General features: G+C 31.4%; 1 protein-coding gene across 4 annotated transcripts in view; it reads right to left on the minus strand.

The window, feature by feature from the left end:
• The window catches only part of Ih (hyperpolarization activated cyclic nucleotide gated potassium channel Ih), a 151,612-nt gene that overhangs the window by 94,134 nt on the left and 38,762 nt on the right, over window positions 1-18,716 (minus strand). The window lies entirely within an intron of this gene.

Raw genomic sequence — 18,716 nt, forward strand, 5'->3', positions numbered from 1 at the left:
AAGAAACGGAAACCGGTGTGTTCCGGGGTAGATACAGCGAGTATAAACCAAGACGGATTGCATATTTCAAATCGAAATTTGGAATAGGTCAACCTAACGTCAACTAGCATAACTAGGCAATCTCCTTTATTACAAATAATCTTTTTTTGAAGAGTTTAATAGTTCATAAGTAATAAATCAATAGGAAAAAAGTCCTCATTAAAACCACAGCATTTAGTTTAGTTCTACACTTGTATAATAAAGTATCGGATGAGCGGTTTTATTATTCAAGATTAAATACAGATATCCCCTTCCCCAACGGCATCAAAACAAAGAATCGCAATAGCCATCACTTTGGTTTAAAATATACAGTGTTTTTCAATACCTCGAAAAACATTAATACTTTATTTACAACTTTGTATTTAGCATTCTTATTGATTTCTTTATTAATATCATAATAACTTCAACTGCAAATTCGAGTAAACCAGAATTATCTCCCCTCAAAAATTTGACAAAATCGCATATATTATTTCATAGTTGGCTGGAATACAAATGGCATTACAGACGATTTGTAAATTCACGACTTACGACACGCATAATGTGTATATGAATATTATCTACCTATGTGTACTTTATATGTACATTTATGACTATTTATATATATATATATATATATATATATATATATATATATAGTACGTATATATGCATATATCTACACAGTTCCTGTATAATGACGCGCGGCAATGAGCCGATATGCATTGATCGGTCACGGGCCTACCGTGCTCTCTGTTAAGCTAAACACCGAACTACAACATCAAGCGTTCATGTAATGGTCGACATCAAAGCGGCAAATAAAACAACGTTTGCGGAATAACATTTATTAATGTATTTATTGTACTTTAAATAACGCAAAACAGCCGGAGGGAAGGACGGTGAAAACAGGATGAAATGTAAAAGCGTTGCGAAACAGGGCAAACCAATTTTATATCATACCATCGTATGGATTGAATGAAATTTAGTAATGTTTGCTTTTCTCTGAAATAATTTATATGAAAAGGAGTTAAAGGAGGGTAAGGAAACATATTTTTAAATCATACATTATATTGACCGAGTGGAGCATGAATGAGATAAACAAATGAGAGTGGATAGATAATAAAAAAAATGTTAGGAGAAAGCTTAAGGCAGAGTGTGAGTGAGGAAGAGATAGAGAAGAGACGTACAGATGGTTGGTTTGTTCGTGGTCATTGTTGTCTGGAGTCGGCTGTGAGCCGGAGCGCCTGAGCCGCCAGATTGCGTGGCGGGCTGCCACCAGCCGCGCGAAGCCGTGACGAGCCACTCTCGGGAGCAGCAAACCCTCAACCCTCGATCTACAAGTAGCCCGGCTTCCGCGCGCTCCCTAACCGCGCTATCACGAGGGATCCGGGACGGGAACGGAACAATCAACAAGTGGCTACACGGAACCAGCTCACAATTAGCTTACCGGTGTGTTACAACGAACTATAACTAAGAGCAAAAAGCTTGCGTAATATCACAACCGAATATCACAAGAAGCGGTGGCGAGCGAAGCTTCGTGGACGGCTTACGTAACTTTTAACTACTCTAAAACGTGCTATGTATCGATCACAGAATGAAGCCTTAACACTAAGAGCTGTGATGTATCCCTTGAGAAATATTATGTAACGGAATCACGGGTGGTGAGGGAGTTGTGTGAAGGGCGCAGGGACATGCGCGTGGAGAAGGAGCGGTTCGAGTACTGCTTGAAGCCGTAGCGAGTACTGCCGGAGAGCCGAGCGGCCTCCCCCTCCCCCTCCAGCTGCCCTCCACCCGCTTCGCGCCACCTGTACGCCACCCCTCACGCCACCCCCACGTCACCACGGTCGCTGACTAGTTTTTAAATCAAAATATATTTTCGTTCCGTTATAATTAAAATTTTCCTTACCTAAAAGATTTGGGTTTCATTCATTATAATACATTATAATGCATTCTTTATAATACTCGCATTAAGAGTTTCACAGAAACTTAACTGTTCCAAACTGTATACATTTTTGGCAATTCATACTGTTATTGACAACGTGACACTTTTACAAAGGTTTTGCCAATTTATATTGTAGATAAGAAATAAAAATTTTGTATCCAATAGACTTAACCATTCGTAAACATTACTTGTGTCATGTCCAAATTAATAAATAAAAAATCCATAGTTACGATATCTTATATATATAAAAGAAAATCGTGTTAGTTACACCACTTATAACTCAAGAACGGCAGAACAGATTCGGCTGAAAATTGGTAGGGAGGTAGCTTAGAGCCAGGAGATGGACATAGGATTTTATCCCGTTCGACAGCGTTCCCGTGTGACTTGACATGAAACGTCAGTCACTATAAAACGTGGTATAACAAAAAAGAATCAGACTTGGAATAACAAAACGCAAATGACAGCTATGTAATTGACGTAAAATGACAGCTATGTATTGACGTATGGATGACAATTTGATATTTGTAAGAAATCAATATTAAAACTATTTCTATTAAATAAATAATTAACAAGTGGATTGAAGTAAAGTGAAGTTTAATTAATAATGCCGCGACCAAGACGATCGAATCACGGGTCGGAAGACCATCTGCGTTGTTTGTTTTTGCGCCTGATAATAAAACAAAAAATGTCGTGTATCACAAGGTACTTAAGTGAAGAGCAACCTATGTACTAAAATACAGAAATAATAATGAATGATGAATGTAGTTATTTAATTTTTTTGTATTTTTTCCAAAAAAAAACACAATCTGCTTATTTATTGCTATTATGGCGGAACAAAGTTCGCCGGGTCAGCTAGTATATATATATAAATATATATATACATATGTATATATATATATATATGTGTATATATATATATATATATATATATATATATATATATATATATATATATATATATATATAAAATATGTTTATTATGCGCGAGTGAGAAACATTACATAAAACAACTTAATTTTTTCAGTAGATATTTTTATTTGTTATTAAGTTTATAAAAACTTTAGTCTTCAAATGATTTTAACAAATGTACACTTTTTATACGTGTAGGGATTAAAAACTTTCAATTTCTGTTACAGCGCCATCTATGAGCAAGCTATATAATCGTGAAGAACTTTAAGTCATCTAGTCTCTGGCTTTACCGTCATTATTAGTGGCGCCAATTTACAACAAATAAGCAGGTAAAATGCATAGCTGGCTAATCAAATATATTGAGCGCTACACCATCAGACAGCCTTTTGCATAAGGGCGAGCCGACCTTGAACATTTTCCTTTCTATGACAAACAAAAGAAAACACTTTCTTTGAAAATGTCACCATGAACTGTCGTTCGCGTTAAGTAACAATATACAATTTTGTTTCAAATTGTTATGTATAGTTACAAATTGTGAAAATAGATATGATTTGTATAAATTTACGGTTTAAAGGAAAGTAGATTAGGTCAAAAAATGTAAAAGAAATCTGAAAATAATTAGTAAAATTATTAGTTGATTTTGTATTCTTTCGGCTCTTATTAATAATTAAATATTATTTTTATTTGTTAATATTAGTGTTTCATGCTTAAAACAAATTTGTATTCGTAGTTACAAAAAACTGAATAAAATTATTCGAAAATTAAGTTGTTGCTACTAGACGCTAGATGGCACGAAATCACCAATTTATGGCTTTTGTAGAAATTTTACCCGGAGTTTAAGTAACGTTTGTAATATTTTGTCACTCGATTTTGTAAATTTACTTAACAGAGTATTTAAGTTTATTGATTTATTGTTTATTACTTAATCGATAAAATTTTTACTTCCCTCTATTTAGCCGCTTGACAATTTATAATTTTAACAATACGAACGAAAGGATTGAAAGCCAACATTTTATAATTTGCACAAATAAACATGTACCTTTATTTGTGTTAGAAGTAAGAATAAGATGCAAAATTAAGGTTTTGAAAGCGATAACAATTAAGAACAGTTCACAATGAAGCAAAAAAAATTGTAAACAAAACAATTAAAAATTTTGACACATCATTTTAACATTTCTTATGTATAGCATTTAATAACAATTAATATTTTAATCTCGTAACTAACCTAATTCATTATCGTAAGAAATAATAAATAATAATTAATAAATAAATGAAAAAAGATATTATCATTTGACGCAAGTATTTAAATTGAGGAGCTGAAATTATCCATTGTCTCAACTTTTCCAATAATTCAAATGGGCTGTTGGAGTGTCTTAAGCCACGTGGGCGGCGAAGATACCGAGTAATTTTCTTTATAAATTTAACAACTCCCCAGTTTGTCGAAACCTAGTATTACGCTTGACCTGATAGTTATTAGAATTCCACGCAATGTATTAACTTTTAAAATTATATTTATTTAAAATTTTAGCATTAATTTATTTATTTAATATTTAATTTGTACTGGTTTGATAAGATGCTTGTTTTATTTTATTACGAGCAACTATAATATGTTACCAATAATTTCTAGAAAAATTGATTGGAAACAATTGAATTGTTTCCTATTGTGATAAAAGTTCGGATAACTATTGAAATCTTTTCTAAGGTTTGTTTATGTATATGTATGTATATATATATATATATAAATATATATGTATGTATGTATATGTAAGATAGAAGTTACTTATGTGATTACATAAGTTACGCATACTATAATAACTGTATAGATAACACGATTTCTATTGTTACATAAATATATAGGATATTGTATATCTATATAATATTTAGGATATAGTTTCACGAAAACTTTTTGAAACGTGAGGTTAATCTTATTATAACGATACCCTCCCCCTGTACCTGCCTCCCATCCTCCAAATCCAAGCCCCGAACTGGACGGGTCCTGAGCGACCATTGTTTCCAACACCGACATAACTGACGGCGTTTATCGCTAACAAAAAAGTTTCATTTTGTTACATTATAAGCCCCTATTATACTGTATTTAGTTAATTTACGTTTAGACTAAAATTGCCAGTCGATAATAATGCTTACTCATAGGAATAAAAGGTGTTCTGTTATTTACTATAATATTTACAAGTAAGAGACGATTCTAGAGTACAGGAAAGATATGTATTAGAAGATGTAATTGGCTGTAGCAGCGCACCTACGGCGAGATAACAAATCATTGAAATTTATACTAAATAACCAATAGATGTATATGTATGCTCGTAGACGGAAAAAAAGATTTTTAATAAAAATATAAAAGTGTATTAAGGTCTATGTTAAGTTTTATAATAGAATGGTAATAAATAAAAAAATAGCATCAGATAACTTTAATCCTATTCCTCAATCAATCCCGTAATTATTTTGATTAAATCTTCTCCATCGGTGACTAGTGGCAGTCTCGTGGTAGAGGACTTAGACTTGCGATCGCTGGTCGCAGAATCGATATTCCCGGGACAATCTTACATAATTCACACTTTGTGGATTAATTAGATAAGGTTTCTACAGCTCACTAACGAGTTCCCAGATGATGCGCAGCATCTTCCTCTGTGTTCCATAGTACCACACTGCGATTACCAGACTTATGCCTTGCAGTGGGCGTCAATGGGCTTGAACGAAAGCATCGGTCGTTTGTCGAACTGAGATATAGCGGCTAAAATTTAAATCTGCACACAACATGAACATATGTATCAGTCCTTTGTAAGACATCCGAATATTTTAACAGTTCGCCGAGAGAACTGGATATTTATATGTATATATCTTGTCTTTATTTATATAAAGGGTGACTGTTTATAAATGAAAAATCTTTAAAACGATTCACCGTTTTAAAGATTTTTCATTTATAAGCATCTCGTTTGTTATGTTATAGAAAAATAAAATGAATGACTATGTTTTAGGGTAATATTTATAAATAAATGTAAGGATTGTTAAGCGCAATATAATCTACTTTATTGTTAAAACCCCTGCCAGCCCTCCCTAGTTTCATCTTTCTTCGGTACGACCAGTTAAGTAATATCGCTCTATTAAACATTGGGCTTAAGAACGAGTGGAAAATTGTGAAAATAAAGGTAAACTATCAAAATGGCCTGATGATCTTGTAATTTTCTTGTAAAAAATTACTTAACTTCAGGGCTCAGTTAAAGATTAGGCCCTGATATAACCAATTCAGTAGTATAGCACACTTCAGGGCTCATGCTCGGTAAGTGGCAAATGAACCGACGTGAAAGTCAGCGGTAGCATCTATATTCCAAGTTAGGGGGACTACATATCGCTTACCAAGACGTACAACAAGCTGGTGACATACATTGCCTAGGCCTTTTAATCGCGAATGATGAAATACATAAAAAACGACGTCGTAAAGTTCCCAGGGGATAGGCGACAACAGCGGTAAGAGACGTGAATTCTGACCTGCCCAGCGGTGGTAAAAATTCGTGTGAGTATAAAATCTACATAAAAACATACAAAATCGTCCACATTACCCATCGGTATCCATAATAAAAGATTGTTTATCATAGAGAATAGAATTTAGAAATTTTTCCATGAACTACTAAATATTACATGGCTTTAATCAAGTCTGTGTGTTTGGCAACTTTGTAATAGGTGCCTGGTGCAGAGAAATGGTAATACATATACGTAGCTGTGGTCTAACATAAATAATGGCGCAAGATGTCAGTTATTAATGAATTCATTATTTCAGCAGCAGAAAGTCCACTGTTGGACATAGACTGTGCCTACAGATTTTCAAAAAGGCCAGTTGGAAACGACCCGCATTAAGCATTTTTATGTTATGTTAATACAAATAATTTTAAATTGTCACCATTAACGCCGTACTCGCAACTTTATCAATATTCTACAATGCGTGCTCGGTCAATAAGGGTTATAACACCCACAATGGAACGTAATAAACTGTTATCAATATGTATCACGTTTAACAACAAATATAAAAAGAATCAACTCATTTTCTTCTTGTTCCCTTGATGTAAGGATATTGATGGATGTATAAACTGTTATTGAATTAAATTTGATTGCAGAAGTAGACTACACAAACTGTTATATGTAATGTTTAAATTTTCTCCTCTTTTACATCTGATTTGTGAGCTTAAATTTGAGTCGAAATTTCCGACGATACCAATTTCCTGTATTTGAGAAACTAGCTGCTCGGGGAAATGTATAAATATGTTAGCTTATACAGAATAGATACTTCGATTTCTTTTCTAGTACATAAAGTAGAAGAAAAACTTTATAAGAAAGGAAAAGAGTCCATCTTTGTACTATCAATTTATATTGATATATGTTTTTAAATTTCGAAGCTACTTATGGTTCGGGTTAACGTTTGAAAAGATTTTCAAATTATAATTACTATAATATAATAATTTATTAATAATTTCAAACATAATTCAAATTTACACAAGCTAACGATAATTAGTAGTTACTTTATAATTATATCAATCTTACCATAGGAGATTAATAAATTAAAAAAACATATTGAAATAAGCAGGGTAAATACCTAATTAAAATGTTCCTTCCGAGGTTTTTCTTTGCAGCATTTTTGTCTAAGAAATTTAATACTAAGTAAGGAAATTTATGAAGATAATTTAATATAAGAAAAACAAGAAAACTGTCCGTTAAAAAGAAGACGTACACTATAATACTTGGCGATGTCGAAGAAAATGTCTTTTAATTAACTTACCACTTTTGTAGAACTATATAAGAAGGATATTTAAAAATTATATTAAAAATTTCAAGCAAGTAAGAACTAACCATAGCATTTAAATGTAATAGAGCGGCTCATTGACGCTCCCTGCTAAGCAAGGACCTCCCCCAAAAATATCTATGTGTGATATATACCATAATCGCCACGCTTGGCAGGCAGAACGGCGAACTTAGTTTGATATTCATCCTCCGTAAACTTGTTTATGAGTAATGGCAATCTTTTATTTTATGCACAAAGTGAGAATTTTATATTGTAATACCATTACGGGAATCGAATCTGCGGCTTACATAAATAAACGCGACCTACTGTAAAAGAAATATTCCTTATGATCTATAGAGAAGAGAACTAGAAGAATTCATTGTTATTCTGTAATAATAATGCATTTTATCTATTTAATTATATACCAAAGTTTTGTTTTTGCATGGTAGATATGTTTCTTAGAAAAGGGTGCCAAAATAACCGTGTTGAAAATATATATGAAATATGGTAAATACGGGACATATTCATCTGCTTTAAAAAATTAGTGAGATCAAGAAACTCTAAATATATTAAAAAACCGTGTAAAAGTAGAAATAATTAAATCTATATTCGACACGTATTTATAAAACGAAATGACATGATTATGACAAGAATTGAAATTTGTGTATATATATTCCATAAGTACATAGCGTAAAATATACTAATAATAAATTTTGTAACATGCTATTTGATAAAAAGCGTGCACGTTTATGACGGACTGAACAAAAAATGCTATCATCACATATTCAGATTTCTAGCATTACTATTAGGTTTATAGAATTTTGTAATTCCTAATAGTATTGTGATATTCTTCCTAGGGCCGACAGGTCTTGATGCAGTATCAAAACGAAGTCTGAATATTCATTCGAGCTTCGCCCGTATTTATACCGATGTTAATGAACAATTTTATTTCTGTGGACAATTTTATTTCCCTTTTCGATGCCCCGCTGACAATGACGTAATGTTGTACCCACTGTATCATTGTAGTCTGTTGCCGTATAGATAAATTGTATAGTTAAAATAAGAACTAAAAAATTATTGAAAGTCGTGTCATAACAAAAACTTCATGTAAAAAGTGTATTTATTCTTATTAGCGAACCGTGTCATTTCAAAATGATGTAAAAAAAACCGAACGACAAAACAGTTTGGTGTCTTCGTCGTGTATCTTAAATTTTTATTATAGAAATCCGCATTTATAGCTAGAAATGATTATATTTAAAATTAGATCGATGTGATAGAATATAATTTGTATACAAATGTACTACCACGCATAGAGCTAATTTCTTAACGTCTCTATGCGGCTTAATCTCGTTACCATAGACACGATAGCTAATGGAAATAACTCGCCGGCTAATTGATTGACTAGACGCGGGCTGTTCCTGTGACTCGTTCACAGTGTGCACGTCGATTCAATTCAAGTCTTTTCAAAGGATACAATGAAACAAAATCTTTTCATCAACAAAATTAGCTTTGGAATACTTAAAGTATTTAATAATTCAGTTGCAAAGGGTGATTGATTATAAGTGTAAAACCTTTAAAACGGTAATTGTATTGTATGTAGGCATTTGTCAAAAAAAAAAAGTTTTTACACTCCAGTCACTCTGTATAAGATAATCCAATCTGAAATACGTTACATTAATTTGTTTTCTAATAGAATGCAATAGGCCAACAACTTCTGGTAGTATACTTCTGCAAGGACATAATAAACAACAATAAATTTTGATGTGCAGTAATCTGAATTACGAAAACCTTTTTTCTTATTAAATTATCATTACAGTACCCGGCGATAAATGTTGCACTTCGACCTTTGAAAAGCGACTATTGGCTTATTTCGGCTTCGTAGAGCACTATTTCTATCCCACACTACCTATGTGCGTTTTATCAGTCGTATTTCGTGCGACAGAGATAACGCTCTACGAAACATATATCTAAATTTTAGATTTATGTACAAGTCAAGATTTTACTATAGACTACTACTACTAAAGATGTTTTCTTTTAAAAAAATTGCCACACTTAGTTCAATTTCAGAAGCAAATTCAATTAACTTAATAATATTTGTTTAAATATATTTATAGGTTTAATAACGTTTCAAAAATTGACTTGGTTTTATTCTGCACGTTTAAATTAGCAGCTTAACCCAGGTTCATGCAAGTGAATAATAAAAACATAAAACATAGTAAGGCTCATATTCATTTCAAGTATTAATTTATGTATGCACGTAAGCACGCTGCTTAAAGTAACAAACAGTAGGTTTTTGTAAGTCTTAAGTTACATATCGTTGTAGGTCGCGACATTTATATTAAACATTTAAACCTACTAAATTTCCAAGCATTTAAAAATAATGTTTAATATGAATAACAGTAATGAGTTGAGTTTTATATACTAATATTAAATCATATTATATATTATTTCAAAAAACTCATATTATTTAAAAAAAGTCACGAAATTATTTATAACTAGGTTTCAAAATTATTTAGACCTGCTCTTAAGGAATATCTAATATTTAATGTTATTTTTAGTCGCCTCTTCATTATACCTCTACCATAAAGCGTCAAATACTATCTTATTTACAGTTTTTTCCTTACTTTATCTCCTTGTTCCTTTATTGCATTCTTAACTCTAGCTCTTATCATCATTCCATATAAATGTTAATTATTTATGCATACCATCTTATAGTCTAATATATGTCGTTTGATATGATGGTATAGCTTATTGAGCCGTATCCCAGCTGTAAATAATTGAGACCTGCGATTGTATATCGCGGTTTCTATAGCCTTAGGTATAATTCATAATTTGTGCATTAACGATATAGGATTGCTACTGCTCTCAAACAAGTTTTTAAAGAATAGGTAGCAGCGTCCTTTGCGCATAAGTCGCCAACCCGTCTGTTTTTATTGCCAAGCAGAAGGGCTAAGCGTGGCTATTATGATATATCGCCTCATAGATATCTTTGGGGAAGCCAATGCAATGCATACATTGCAATGGGCTTCTATGGGCTGAAACTACGACGATAGCCGATTATTATTATTATTATCGATATGTATCTTATTAATTATAATAAAATTAACTTAGCTGGCTATCTGCAGTATCTGATATTCCCAAAGCGCACCAGCCGGAAAAATGTTAGCACCATATTTTACTTACAATTTTTGAAATATGATGTCTAGGTTATCCGGGTTAAATAAAATAATGGTTGTAACAAAATAGACTGTTTATTTTGTTATTTCAATAGAAATTGATGCGTGCTCTCTTAGTGGCATTAAAGATAAAAAATTGGTCATTGGACGTTGCGTGCGTTTTTGTAGATTATACACATTCTGAAAATTGGATTGGGAAATACTTATGATATTCTGTGCAAGACACGTTTTGTAAGGATTGTTTCGCGTTGTGTTATAATTTAGAAAATCTTTGAAAATTGATTCATAGGCATCTACGCTGGTTGGTAGTTATGAAAAGATTGAATGAATAATACTCAAACTCTGTGTTGTATTCTTGCATTATATAATACAGGAAAGCGGTTCTCGTCGGACTATTTTTTTAGCTTAGCTAAGTTTTTTTTTAAATAATAACATGTATTGGAATATATTTAGATATACTTCACACATATATTTATAATTTATTAACTATTATATCAGTAATGGAGACCTATGACAGACATTATGACGATGACGATATATCAGAATTAGAGTAGCTAAGAAATCCACATGTCACTAATGAGATATTAAAATTATAAGTAGATTACTTTATTTTGGTTGTGTAAATTTGAATTAAAGATAAAACATGAAATACATCTTTATTTAGCGACGAGTGATGGGTGAAATGTTGTTTTTTATTATGTTATAGAGTAAAATAAAGAGAATGGATTGGTTTGTCGTCATATATTTTAATCTTATTAAAATTGATAAGAATAACAATAAATGGATATGCGCGCGTAACAATCACTGTAATACATTTAGGGACATTTTTATTTAGAAGTCATTTTTAAATTTAAATGCCAAAAATATTTACTTATCGAAATAGATTTAATATTGAGTGATTTATTAATAAATGAATAAAAGTTTTACAAATTTTAATTTATTTTAAATAGATAGATGGAAATCAATAATTCCATTAGATAACACATTGGCGCATTTATTTAGTTAAACCAGAAAGGCTCGTCAAGTTAAAATTTTATAAGCAAATTTTTAATAACATTGTTCAGAAGAAAGGCACAATCACCGCAGTAAAGCACAGCGACTCTTCATCGCGCGAGGGCACTCGGCTGAAGGACTCGGTTTTAATTGGAGCAGCCGAGCTTACAAACTCTCTAATAACAGTTTCTAATTTTTAAACGTAAGCATGCATTCTGTCAATGTTATGAATATTTATTATTGTTAATAATAATATTTAACATTATACACAAGAGCAATCTTACTAAACATATAGTTAAACCTTAGGAAATGGAATCAGTTTATTAGTAAAAAATGTCTATTTTTATTTTTTATTTTATTTATTGAGACATAAAACATTAAATAACCATTTCTTTTATTTTTAATGTTGTACTCTGAATGAATTTTGAAAAACGGGTACTTCTATTTCTTTCTTTATTTTTAAAAATGGTACATAATAAGGCGGTTATTGATTTTCGTAGGTGTAATTGCACCTCATTCAAAATCGGAAATTTCGAACTATTGATAAAATAATTTATAACTAAAAGCTTCGCTTGTTGCTCCATGCAGATATGGTGCAAAAGTATTGTACCTGTTTACGGTATAGATTGAGGTCAAAGACAATAAAATCAAAGATAGATGGAATTGTTAAAGTGAAAGAACGTTGTTTTCCATCGTAATCTTAATTCAAAGCAACTATGGCTATTATTATATATAACTTGGTATTCATTTATACACGCTGCAAAACATCACATGCATGTCTCCAACAAAACTGAAGAACTTCAGGAAAGATTTACATTTCTAATAATACTGATACGACTGCTGTGTTTTTTTTAACAATCAGTTTATTTCAATAAATTTTATCCTATTTAATTTTTCTTTCATTGATAGTAATTACGGAATGTAAAATATGTATCAAAATGAGAACACTCAATAGTAAGTAACAAACTTTAGTAAGAAGCTAAGTCTCGGGGTTATGTAAGCCGAAAATCTCTTAGGGACGGCAAAGTAGATAATCTTTAAGGCGGGTCTTGTGCCTCTTCACACGTCTATTCAGTTTCCGTTTTAGGTGAAGATATGTCATTTAAATGGCTTTTGATCTACAAATTTCTATCAGTGTGAACAACCACCAGTAACGTACGCTATAATTTCATATATTATAAGATAAAAGCAAAAAACTATTTTATTGCCTTTTTTCAGAAAGAGATATTTTTAGTCATTTATCCTCTTAAAAATGTTTATAATAATATTTTGAGTATACTAGTTATAAAATTCAGTAAGAAAATATCCTTCAAAGTATAAACTATGAGCCCAGGACTTAGCAAAAGACTCAAGACCCTTTAACTTCCAGATTTACAGTAAATACTGTGTTTTTGCAAAGATCTCATTTAAGTCAACATTACCACGATGTATGTTATCAAATGATAGTTAGCAAATGTTAATCTATTCTAAAATATCAACATAGATTACATACAGAACCACACTCAAAGAGGAGCAAATATCCATATTCTAATGCATGATAAATGTATCGTTGTATTCGTGCTCAGAATTTCACAAGGGTAGTCATTACAATCGTAGGCTCGAAAATTCACGAATGTAATTGTTCAATCACTGCAAGTTAAGCCTTTCGACAAATATCAATCAAATTTTGTTTAATATTTTAACATAACTCTTTTTAAAAAAAACTCAATTTGGTGTAACGATCACTAAAACAAGTATAAACAAAGAAAATCGCTTTCTGTTATATATGTGTGCTAGAAAAGCCTTTCTCTTTGTTGTACGTTTTGTACATGCGAAAGTCGCGTGTTAAGTATTACAGAGCATACTCGTTCGCTTCCACAATATTATTTAAGCGAAGCTTTGTTTTTTTTTTATCGCGCGCAAAGCGTGCTTAGTGAATAATGCCACGGGTTGTAAGTGTCACTTGGGAGAACCAACAAAAAATGTGGCCTCTGCATTACTTACAACCCCCAGAGAATGCTGTCCCGTTTTAGTTATCTTTAATCACAGACAAAAACGAAAAACGTATGTCAGGTTTTTATTAAATGTAGAATAAAATAAAAAGCTTTAAAAGAAACTTAACAGTAAAAGAAAGGCCTGTTATCTAATTGAAATAGTATACATCGTCGTTTTTGTTTCAGCCCACTGCACGGCATAGGCCTCCCCCATAGATATCTATGGGTGATTTACAATAATCGCCACGCTTCGCACGTGGATATATATATATATATATATAAATATATATATATATATATGTATGTATGTATGTATATATATATATATATAAATATGTATTATCCATATATAATCTTTTGCAGAAGTATATAAGAGGAGCAGCGAAAAATATTACATTTTTTCACATTCTACACATCTTATAATTTTCCTTTGGTTTTTAGTATAACAAGAAGGTTAAAAATCATTAGTAATATATAATTTGTAATCATCATTAATGAGAAATTTTATTGATTGCTTGTTACTAATTGATATACTAAGAAATACTAATAAATATACATAACAACGTATGCGAATTAGATTAATGTATTCGTTTGTATTGACTATATATATGATCATTTAATTAATATGTTCTCATTCGAGAAATACCAATGTATGACATTTCAAGTAATATATACAACTGGATTCTTATTTACTTTCGGAACGTCGGGAAAAAGTGTTTATAAATTTTACACAAGTACAGCTTCAGTAAAATATCTTCGATTAAACTTTTCTTAATACCATGAAACACTTATCTACATTACGGGTTGCAATGTCATCACCGCACATTTTGCTTACTTTGCGCAAAAGAGTGAATCTAAACAATAAAATTAATAATCTTAAAATGTTGTTCCAAAAATACACCACAGGCAGCGAAATAAATCTTCAACGGCGTCATTAATATTCCGTACCAGTTCTGAGAAATCAATGCAATCAATGTTAATAGCTATGATCTATGTCCCTGAATCCATCTGAAGGGTTTTGTACCTAACTTATTAGAAATTAATTAACATTTTTTTGTCACGTGTTTTAAAATGTATTCGTATGATTAAAGAAAATCAAAAATCGTACAGTCACTTCATTGAAATTTGTTTTTGAGAGAAAGTATATTTTTATCAGTCATCCCATGGCATTCATTAGTTTTTTTTTCATTTTACGAATTCAGTTACCATGCTCACTTCAGTATAGTAAAACCAACAGTGAAATATAATTGCATCAAAATAACGAGTCAACTAAGGCAATGAGACGTTGCCACTAAAGCGTACGGTAGGCGAGTGCGCGGTTGAGCTCATTGTCGTCACGAAGGAGGCGACGCTCATTATCTGCTAACAACGCCCTTTGTTTTCCACAGTTTTAACAAACTGAAAACAATATATTCATTTATGGTCTAATCACAAATTATTGTAACAAGTTTCTAAAAAAATCGTGGTAGTATAATTAGCTCGGACAGCGTAAAGTTTACACGAACTTTTAATTTTATAACACTCCAGTGTCTATCCTAAAATTTTATTTCATACCTTAATGATCGTTTCTGTTTAACTTGAAATATTAAACAATCAGGCGAATAATTTTAGAACCGAAACTTTTTTTAAAATTTTTTGCAGAATTAATTGTGTGCGCGGAACAAAATTGGTCAGGAAAGGCCCCCGGCTTCACCTCGGCTAAACAAACAAAGGCCCATTAATTGTGAAGACAACGTCGTTATTTCAAAATACTCTGGGTATTGTCTGAAAAAAAAGACTTATTTTAGTTCTTAATATTCTATTTTTAGAGTTAAATTACATTATACATGTATAAAATGCAACCTCTTAAAGTCTCCTTGTCTAAGAAATAAAACAGTTACATTTTACTAAAACTTTTCTACAATTTACGATAAAATTGCATAAAGTCTTATTTAAAAATTATAAGAACTAAGGAGTTGATATCCCCGATTCCTTATACTTTAAATGCATCGTAAAATTTAAAGCGAGCATACAGTTAAAAAAATCTCGTGTTACCTTTATAGAGGGCATTCATGACCCAAGGGAAACAGACCGTAGAGTCAACGGAGGCTTTTGGCTGTTGCATTAAGTATACACCCTGGATAGTCCCTACTTTTTTTTGTTATTTACTGTTTACACGCCGTTGGCATTTGCCTGAACTCATGAACAACTTTTAAAATAAAAAATATCTAAAAACGAAAGGAGTTAGAGTTTTATAACCTAATAATATATTTAATCTTCGTAATACTTCGGCATAGTCAGTCCTAATCAGTCTAAAGCAATTTGAATCAGTAGTCATATGGAAAGAGTCATGTGAGAAGCTGATAATTCAATACACCCAGTGAAAAGAGAAGTGAACTCTTTTCGTGACTTTCTATAGGTTGTGGCGGATACCGTACACAGAGGTGCAACAGTGGTGTTCAAAGTCCTTCATGACAAATACACCGCTATCGTGAGGAAACAACTACTCGGTAAAATAAAACTATCTATGTTCTCATAAATATTGTTACGTATTGCTTTCCGACTTCCCTATGAACGAATACACGCGTACATGAAGGAGGAAAAAGTATAATACAATTACAGGGGTTGAACCCAAGAGAACTATGATATTACGATACGAAAGAAGTTAAACAATGTGACAGTTAAAGCCGCTTGCAAATAATTTATTGATTCGCTTTTAGAATTTTTAAAGCCATTGATTTAATTAATTTATTTAAACAAATAAAAATGTAATTTAATCAAAATATAGAACCTAGTTTCGGTTCCATTGTAAAACATAACCTACTGACACATGGTCGCCACTCGAAAACCTTTCACTTCAGACGAGCAATTCTTCGAAAATCTCGGGTAAAAAATAGTTTTTGATTAATTTATGCAATGATTACCACTATAAATAATTACATAAAATTGTACATAGACATATATGATATATCTTGGTTAATGACAGGCTAAGTTGCATATGCAGTTATCAGAATGTGCTTCGATAGGCAAAGAGCCAAGTCGGTACAATATTACTCGGTACAATACTCGTGTATTACGACATTTAAGAATTTTTTTCATAAAATGACATTGTTGACTACATATTAAAAAAAAACTATTTAAAATTACGCTAATCAATTTTATACTGTTACTTTAATTAGATAAATAATCAGTGGCCTTATTTTTAATTTAAGGATAATTAATCAATGGATACATATATATTTTTTTTCTAAAACATAAAGTACTATGTGCGAAATAAGATGTACGTTATAATTATCCTTACTTGGCAATTGTAAAATAGTACATAAATAATCAAAATTCGTTAACTTCTTTGACACCAGACGTTTCATACATCATTCAACTGAACGACAATTTATTTTAGGTTGACGAGTATGAATTGCATCTCCGTTACACCGGGGAACTGTTAAACGTAACAAATGGCTGGTACTACCATAACGACTTTTATTATAACTTCATGTTAATATTACGAATACGGATCGACCGACATCGGCTGAGAATATTCAAATGATGATTTATTTGAGGCCGTCATCAGTTGGGTTAAAGTTTATTGTATGTATAATTTTTTTATATTGTACATATATACACATATATATATGCATTCATATTTCATTTTTTTATATATATATATATATGCATATATATTTCACTTTTACGTACAGAATTGTATTTTGATATCAAAATAACAATATAATAAGACACGTGAAATTCATAAATTGTACACCATTTTATAAAAAATATATCGATCAACATGATAAATTTTTTTAAAGTTAACAATTTTTAAGTTACAATAAATATTAAGAATTCGCGAATAAATTTTAATATTTGGAGAGCAACAGCAACATACGAGTATATTCGTTACGGAAGCTTTACAGGTTTAAGTTACTCTAATTTTGCAACCGTCTAATGTAGAATAGTAGTCCAGCGCTGTCCTGAAAGAGCAATAAATAAACTAGGGAAATTTTGGCTGTTGAATGGCGGTTTTTTTCCTTTATTAATATAATAATACAAATTCCCGACAATTGTCTAGTCCGATATTAACATATGTAATGAATAATACCAGTATATCTAACACAATTAATGTTTTTACTTATAGAATAAGAATCCTAGACCTAAAAATATTAAGTATTTGATCTCGACTGCTTAACGCCTAGCCTAAAATGCCACAGCCATCTCGAAATTTTAATGATCACTTCTATTGATGTGGTTTAGTTTTTATTCTCTTTAATATCGTAAAACTAAAATTCAACAACCGATTTGTTGATTATAATGACACGCTGTAATAAATCCTAATGTAGACCTTATTGTGTTCGAATATAAATATTTGTAATATAAACTCCGTTGATATAACCATAACAAGTTATTTATTTACTATTATTTTTTCCATATAGTCACAGGGTAATTTAATTGTTCTTACAAGTGCCAATATACTACATGCAACATATATAATGTGCCTTCGTTTACAACTAGTTTCAGTGTTAAAATGCGGGTAAGACACCACGTACTAGTATTGACCCAGAAACCTGGTTAACCGACAAGCCCAGAAACAAAATCCGGCCAAAATAATCAATGATAGTAACGTTAACTTTCAAAATTAAAGGACGAAATCGTTTTAAATTTTTCCTTTTAAAACTTATTTCTCTTTCAACGTTTCTTCTATTTTATACTTACAATATTCAATATGACGCAGAGAAGTAGAACTGTGTTAAATACAGTATATACATGGTATGTATACATTAATCTTTTTACTCAAAGACGTCACAATAAGTTCATGAACTTGGGTATTAGAAATATAATACATGCGTAGAAGTTAGCTTAGGTAGTCTGCCATCATTTTATTGACCAAGGGAAGCGACGCAGGTGGGGCGGATTGCGTCGTCTGTCTTTCGAATTCGTCGATAGAG

This window comes from Battus philenor, unplaced genomic scaffold (assembly GCF_028537555.1).
Source record: "Battus philenor isolate CCGP_79_NKW_IND1 unplaced genomic scaffold, ilBatPhil1.0.hap1 SCAF_19, whole genome shotgun sequence".
Taxonomy (NCBI): Eukaryota; Metazoa; Arthropoda; class Insecta; order Lepidoptera; family Papilionidae; genus Battus; species Battus philenor.